Genomic DNA, 8,491 nt, shown 5'->3' with positions numbered 1-8,491 from the left:
CTGAAAAAAAAAAAAAAAAAAGACACAAATATACACATTAGCCTAGGCCTACACGGGGTCAATATCATCAATATCACTGTCTCCCACCTTCCACCATCACATCTCATCCCACTGGAAGGTCTCTAGGGGCAGTAACACATCTGGGGCTGTCATCTCCTGTAATAACAATGCCTTATTCTGAAATGCTTCCTAAAGGACCTGCCTGAGGCTCTTCTTGAGGAGGTATCACTGATGAAATACATGGTGGTTTGCTCGGTTTGTTTCTTTTTCCTTTTCTTTTTTTCTTTTTTCTTTTCTTTTTTTTTCTTTTTTTTTTTTTTTTTGGACACAGATTCTCAGTCTGTCACCCAGGCTGGAGTGCAGTGGCACAATCACAGCTCACTGCAGCCTCAACCTCCTGGGCTCAAGTGATCATCCCATCTCAACCTCCCAAGTAACTGAAGCTACAGGCATGTGCCACCTTGTTGTAGAGATAGGGTCTCACTCTGTTGTCCAGGTTCTTGAACTCCTGGGCTCAAGCAATCCTCCTGCCTCGGCCTCCCAAAGTGCTGGGATCACAGGTGTGAGCCACTGCACCTGGACCTGTTTCTTTTTTCATCATAGATTTTCTTGTCAGAAAATACTGCACCATAAACATTCCTCTCTATTAAGGAAAACCTTTCATTGTCGGGGGGGTCCATGTTTCCAAGCTTTTTAAGGAGCTGGTTGAGGTCTGTAAAAGCTTCTACTAAGCCCTTCACTGTGAATTTTCTTGGAAGTTCTTTTTCTTCTGCAGTTTCCTTTTCTCTTGCCTGTTCTTCAGCTATGTGTTCCTGTTCCAGTTCCAAGAATCCCTTATTCATTGGTTCCTTAGGAACCACCTCTAGGACCTCCTCAATGGCATCCTCATCCACACCGAGGTTAAACTTGTTTGCCAATTCCAACCACAGCTATGTTGATTTTTGCAACCTTCTTATCCTTGGCAAATCCTTTGAAGTCATGAACAAACCTATTCAGTTTCTTCTTCCAGATGCCATGCAGACATGCCTTGATAACATTGCCCCAGTCTCAAGCAAGGTCCTTGATGCAGTCATAAACATTGTAATCCTTCTAGAATTACACCAGCGTCTTCTTAGTGTCTCTCTCAGTTGCAGTAATAGCCTGGGTAAAGGTCTTCCTTGGGTAGTGGATATGGTTTGGCTGTGTCTCCACCCAAATCTCATCTTGAATTGTAGCACCCATAATTCCCATGTGTTGTGGGAGGAACCCGGTGGGAGATAATTGAATCATGGGGACAGTTTCCCCCATACTGTTCTCACAATAGTGAATAAATCTCACAAAATCTGATGGGGCCGAGCACGGTGGCTCATGCCTGTAATTCCAGTCTTGCTTGAGAGCAATGTGGCAGGTTACAAACTGAAACCCTTTGTGATCTGGAACAGGGAAAATTCCAGAGCCTTCCAGCTGATCAATAAATACATGTTGAAGCCTGGCATGGTGGTCCACACCTGTAATCCCAGTACTTTGGGAGGCCGAGGCAGGAGGATCTCTTGAGCCCAGGCGTTCAAGGCTGTAGTGAGCAATGATCATACCACTGCATTCCAGCCTGGATGACAGAGTGAGATCCTGTCTTTTAAAAAACAAACAAACAAAAAACAAGCACATGCTGCCAGTGTACTTCAGGAGCAATGAAACGTCATGGATGACCCAGCTCCGCTTCCAAGGTGCACTCCTGAATTGCTATGCCAGTACAGGGAGAAGTATTGTTTGGGGAAGAACATACCTTCCAAGATTTTGCTTATTGTTGATAATGCTCCCACACGTCTGCCTTTTACTGGTGATCTTCATCCCGGTATCAGAGTGGTGATTCTGCCTTCAAAAACCACCTCTTTGATCCAACCAATGGATCAAGGAGCTGTAGCAGCTTTTAAGCTACTACTGCTTTCTACTACTGTATTAGTCCGTTTTCGCGCTGCTGATAATGATATACCCCAGGCTGGGTAATTTATAAAGAAAGAGAGGTTTAATGGACTGACAGTTCCACGTGGTTGGGGAGGCCTCACAATCATGGTGGAAGATGCAAGTCATATTTTACATAGCGGGAGACAGGAGAGAATGAGAACCAGGTGAAAGGGCTTTCCTCCTATAAAACCATCAGATCTTTTTTTTCTTTTTGAGACCAAGTCTCGCTCTGTTGTCCAGGCTGGAGTGCAGTGGTGTGATCTTGGCTCACTGCAACCCCCATCTCCTGGGTTCAAGCAATTCTCCTGCCTCAGCCTCCCTAGTAGCTGAGACTACATGTGTCCACCACCACACCCAGTTAAGTTTTGTATTTTTAGTAGAGATTGGGTTTCACCACATTGGTCAGGCTGGTCTCAAATTCCTGACCTCACGTGATCTGCCTCCCAAAGTGCTGAGATTACAGGTGTGGGCCACCATGCCAGGCCTCAACATGCATTTATTGATAAGCTGGAAGACCCTGGAGCTCTCCCTGTTCCAGATCACAAAGGGTTTCAGTTTGTAACCTGCCACATTGCTCTCAAGCAAGACTGTCCTTAAAAGCCGTGAAACCTGGCATTAACTTGGCCTCTTTATAAATGAAAGTATTTTCAGACATCCATTTTCAGAAGAGGAGGTTTCATCCATATTAAAGATTTGCTCCTGCAAGTAATTTTCCTCACAATCAGCTTATCTAGAGCTTCCAAAAATTCTTCAGCTGCCTTCACATCAGCACTTACAGACTCACCACTCACTTTCATATTATGTAACGAATAACGATTCTTGAATAGTTTCAGCCACCCAGAGCTAGCAGTAAATTCCACACTGTAGTTGGATCCAGTCTTGCCTTTCAACATCACAAACAAACTTTGCTTTGTCAGTGATTGTCATGTGGCTGAGAGGGATATGCTTCTGTGTCTGGTCTTCAATCCAGGTCATTAGAAATGTATCCAGATCAGATTTAGGCCCTTCTCTCATTTTTGTTCATTTCATTGCCTTCAATGAAGCAGATCCTTTAACAGCTCCCATCATTTTGTTCTTGTTCTTCAAAATCATAGCTATGGTGGAATGGACCTGCCTGCCTGGTGAGCAATAACCATTGCGGATTTGCCACCTTTGTAGTCCTTAATCACTTTTAATTTTGCTTCCAGGTCAACCACTCGATGTGGCCTCTCCCTGGTGACATTAGCCATGAATTTTTTATGTGTAGGGGCCATAAAACAAAATGACCCAAGATGAAATCAAACACAGAAAAAGTGGTGCAGTCAAGAGATGCAGTAAATGCAAGATGTATGTAGGAGTGTACTCTAAAATAACAGGAAGGCTGAGGCAGGAGGACCACTTGAGCACAGGAGTTCGAGGCTGCAGCGAGCTATGATTGCACCACTGTGCTCCAGCCTGGGAGACAAAGCAAGACCTTGTCTCTAAAAATAAAAATCAGGCCGGGCGCAGTGGCTCACGCCTGTAACCCCAACACTTTTGGAGACTGAGACGGGCGGATTGCTTTCACTCAGGAGTTCGAGACCAGCCTGGGCAAAATGGTGAAACCCCATCTCTACCAAAAATACAAAAATTAGGTAGGTGTGGTGCCTGTAATCCCACCTACTCGGGAGCGGGAGGCTGAGGCAGGAGAACCACTTGAACCTGGGAGGTGGAGGCTGCAGTGAGACGAGATTGCACCACTGCACTCCACCCTGGGCAACAAAGTAAGACTGTCTCAAAAAAAAAAAAATAGATAAAAAATAAAAATGAATTAATTAAAAACATGCATTTTTCTAAAACAAATAAATAAATAAAATAACAATTTAAAAGTGCAGCATAGGCCAGGTGCAGTGGCTCATACCTATAATCCCAGCACTTTGGGAGGCCAAGGTAGGAGGATTGCTTGAAGCCTGGAGTACAAAACCAGCCTGGCAACAAAGTGAGACCCTTGTCTCTACAAAATAAAATAAAAATTCAAAGTAAGTACAGTAAATACATAACCCAGTAATATAGTTGTTAATTATCAAGTATTACGTACTACACATAATTGTGTGTGCTACATACTTTTATATGACTGGCAGCACAGATTTGTTTATACCAGCATTACCACAAACACATGAGTAATGCATTGCACTACAATGACTTTATTTTTCTTTTTTTTAAATTATTTATTTATTTATTTATTTATTTTGAGGCAAAGTCTCTCTCTGTTGCCCAGGCTGGAGTGCAATGGCATGATCTCGGCTCACTGCAAGCTCCACCTCCCGGGTTCATGCCATTCTCCTGCCTCAGCCTCCCGAGTAGCTGGGACTACAGGCACCCACCACCACACTCGGCTAATTTTTTTGTATTTTTAGTAAAGACAGGGTTTCACCATGTTAGCCAGGCTGGTCTGGATCTCCTGACCTCGTGATCCACCTACCTCGGCCTCCCAAAGTGCTGGGATTACAGGCATGAGCCACCGCACCAGCTTCTTTTTTTTTTTTTTTTTTTTTGAGACAGAGTTTCACTCTTGTTGCCTAGGCTGGAATGCAATGGCACAATTTTGGCTTACTGCAACCTCTGCCTTCTGAGTTCAAGTGATTCTCCTGCCTCAGCCTTCCAAATACTTGGGATTACAGGCACCCACCACCATGCCTGGCTATTTTTTTTTTTTTTAAAGAGAGACAGGGTTTTGCCATGTTGGTCAGGCTGGTCTTGAACTCCTGACCTCCAGTGACCCACCCACCTCGGCCTCCCAAAGTGCTGGGATTACAGGTGTGAGCCAATTGACATTAAAGTCAATGACTTTAAGACTTCTACCACGTCACCAGAAGATAGGAATTTTCAGCTCAATTATGTTATGAGACCGCTGTTTGTAAGTGAACTGTCATTGACAGAAACAACATTATGTGGCACGTAACTGTATTTAGGAGTAGAATTCCTAGGTCATAGAGGATGTATATATTCATCTACTAAACTATCTTTAATAGATATTGCCAGACAATTTTCCAACGTGGGGGTACCAATTCACCCTCCCATCTGAGGCACCAGAGGTTTTTAACATCCTGCAGGTGATTCTAATATTCAGCCAAGGCTAAGAACCACTGCCTTACAGTGTTGATGATAACTTCAGGGAGGGCTCTGATGGAGAGCTATGAGAACCTGTAATGACGAGGCTTGATCCAGGAAGGAAAGAAGGAAGAGGTCCCAGGAGGGATGCTTGGTCGATCTCTGAGGGTTCACTCTAAGAGGCCAGACGGTAAGGAAAGCTAGCACAGCTGCAGCACAGGGGGAGTGGTTGCAGACTGTGGGGCAGAGAGGCAGGCAGGGGCTAGAAAAGGCCAGGCCTACAAGGCCATGTCAAAGATTATCTTTTTATCTTTTTATTTGGAAATAAGGCTGGGTGTGGTGGCTTACGCCTGTAATCCCAGCACTTAGGGAGGCTGAGGTGGGTGGATCACTTGAGGTCAGGAGTTAGAGACCAGCCTGATCAATATGGGGGAACCCCATCTCTATTAAAAATACAAAAAAAAAAAAAAAGGCCAGGTACGGTGGCTCACACCTGTAATCCCAGCACGCTGGGAGTCCGAGGCAGGTGGATCACCTGAGGTCAGGAGTTCGAGACCAGCCTGGCCAACATGGTGAAACCCTGTCACTACTAAAAATACAAAAAAATTAATTGGGCATGGTGGCACAGGCCTGTAATCCCAGCTGCTCAGGAGGCTGAAGCAGGAGAATCACTGGAATCTAGCAGGCTGAGGTTATAGCTAACTGAGATCACATCACTACATTCCAGCCTGGGCAACAGAGCAAGACTCCATCTCAAAAAATAAATAAATAAAATAAAATCATTTTGAAATAATTTTAAGCCAATAGAAAAGTTGTAAAAATAATAGAGAAGTCCCATGTATCCTTTACACAACTTCCCCTTATGTTAAAACTCACATAAGTATCATAAAATGATCAGAACCAGGAAAATAGCAGTACAATATTACTAACCAAACTATAGTGCTTAATCACATTTCACCAGTTTTCCCCCAATGTCTTTTTCCTGTTTCAGGATCCAATCTAGGGTCCACGTTGCATTTAGTTGCTGTCTCCCTCGTCTCCTCCAACATATGTCATTTCCTCAGGTTTGCCTCATAACCTTGACATATTTTAAGAGTACTGGTCAGTTAGGAAGTAGAGTGTCTTGCAATTTTGGCTTGTCTGACATTTTCTCAGGATTAGATCAAGGTTATAAATTTCTGGCAAGATTTCCACAGAAGTTATCTTAGTACTGGCACTGTTAACCTCAATCACTTCATTTCCTTGGCGTCTTCCAGGTTTTCCCTTTGCAAAGTGACTGTTTTGACATTTTTACTGAGAAAAAAGGGATGGCATTGAAGGATTTGAAGCAAGAGAAGTAACTTTAGATTTATGTTTTAAAAATCCCGTGCCAGTTGCAACATGAAGAACAGATTAGAAGGGGCTAGAATGTATGTGGAGAAGATTGGTTGGGAGTATACTGCAGTCTAATAGATAATGGTGGAAGTGGAGAGAAGTAGGTAGATTCTAGAGATGTTTAGAAGTATGCTGGCCATGTGTGGTGGCTTATGCCTGTAATCCCAGCACTTTGGGAGGCTGGGAAGCAGGAGGATTACTTGAGTCCAAGAGTTCAAGACCATGTTGGGCAACATATTGAGACTCTACAAAAAAATTTTTTTTAATTAGCTGGGCATGGCTGGGCACAGTGGCTCACCCTTCTAATCCCAGCACTTTGGGAGGCTGAAGCGGGTAGATCACCTGAGGTCAGGAATTCAAGATCAGCCTGGCCAACATGGTGAAACCCCGTCTCTACTGAAAATACAAAAAATCAGCTGGGCGTGGTGGCGGGCACTTGTAATCCCAGCTACTCAGGAGGCTGAGGCAGGAGAATCGCTTGAACCCAGGAGGCAGGGGTTGCAGTGAGCCAAGATCACAACATTGCACTCCAGCCTATGTAACAACAGCAAAACTGTCTCTCAAAAAAAAAAAAAAAATTACCTGGGTGTGGTGGTGCACACCTGTGGTCCCAGCTACTCAGGAGGCTGAGGTGGGAGGATCACTTCAGCCCGGGAGGTTGAGGCTGCTCCAGCCAGGGAGACAGAGTGAGACTCTGTCTCATAAAAAAGAGTATCTAGAGATATTTAAAACCAGAGGGTAGGCCGGGCGCGGTGGCTCACGTCTGTAATTCCAGCACTTTGGGAGGCCGAGGCGGGTGGATCACGAGGTCAGGAGATCGAGACCATCCTGGCTAACACTGTGAATCCCCGTCTCTACTAAAAAATACAAAACAAAATTAGCCGGGTGTGGTAGCGGGTGCCTGTAGTCCCAGCTACTCGGGAGGCTGAGGCAGGAGAATGGCGTGAACCTGGGAGGCGGAGCTTGTAGTACTCATGCCACTGCACTCCAACCTGGGTGACAGAGCAAGACTTCGTCTCAAAAATAAATAAATAAATAAATAAATATAAAATAAAAATAAACATAAAAACCAAAGTCTTGCCAGGCACAATGACTCATGCCTGTAATCCCAGCACTTTGGGAGGCCAAGGTGGGCAGATCACCTGAGGTCAGGAAATCAAGACCATCCTAACACGGTGAAACCCGTCTTTGCTAAAAACACAAATAATTAGCCAGGTGTGGTGACACACACCTGTAATCCCAACTTCTTAGGAGGCTGAGACAGGAGAATCACTTGAACCCGGGAGGCGGTGGTTGCAGTGAGCCAAGATCACGCCATTGCACTCCAGCCTGGGCAACAACAGCAAAACTCTGTATCAAAAAGAAGAAAAAAAAAAACCAAAGTCTTATTGCATATGTGTCTTTCAATGGCAAAGTGTCATTGTAAAAGGGTTCTGTCTTTATCTCCAATAAAGTGAAATATGATTGTCACCTAAAATTCTGAATGAGGACATAAAATTACAAACTACACTTACTGGACCCTGAGAATCCTTGAACTTAGGATTAAGAACCAGTTATGTAGTCAAATGTTTATAAACAATTCCAGGGGGCCTAGGTCTTACCAAGCTTTGTAACCTTCCTCTCCCTCACCCTCAGACCTCAACAAATGTGGATGGAATGAATGAAATACCAAACATGTCAAAGAGTCCGGGCATGGTGGCTCATGCCTGTAATCTCAGCACTTTGGGAGGCTGAGGCGGAAGGATTGCTTGGGCCCAGGGGTTTGAGATGAGCATGGACAACATAGGGAGGCTGCCTTCCTATCTCTGCCCTCCCCTGCCAGCTCTCTCTGCATGACTCTATTTAAAAAAACAAACAGGCTGGGCATGGTGGCTCACGCCTGTAATCCCAGCAATTTGGGAGGCCAAGACAGATAGATCACGAGGTCAAGAGATCGAGACCATCCTGGCTAACACAGTGAAACCCCGTTGCTACTAAAAATACAAAACCTTAGCCAGGCATGGTGGTGTGCACCTGTAGTCCCAGCTACTTGGGAGGCTGAGGCAGGAGAATTGTTTGAACCCAGGAGGCGGAGGTTGCAGTGAGCTGAGATTGTGCCACTGCACTC

The sequence above is a fragment of the Mandrillus leucophaeus genome, unplaced genomic scaffold (assembly GCF_000951045.1).
Source record: "Mandrillus leucophaeus isolate KB7577 unplaced genomic scaffold, Mleu.le_1.0 Scaffold228, whole genome shotgun sequence".
In the NCBI taxonomy this organism is placed as follows: domain Eukaryota; kingdom Metazoa; phylum Chordata; class Mammalia; order Primates; family Cercopithecidae; genus Mandrillus; species Mandrillus leucophaeus.
The sequence above is the reverse complement of the archived record's forward strand: the minus strand, read 5'-3'. Positions refer to the sequence as shown.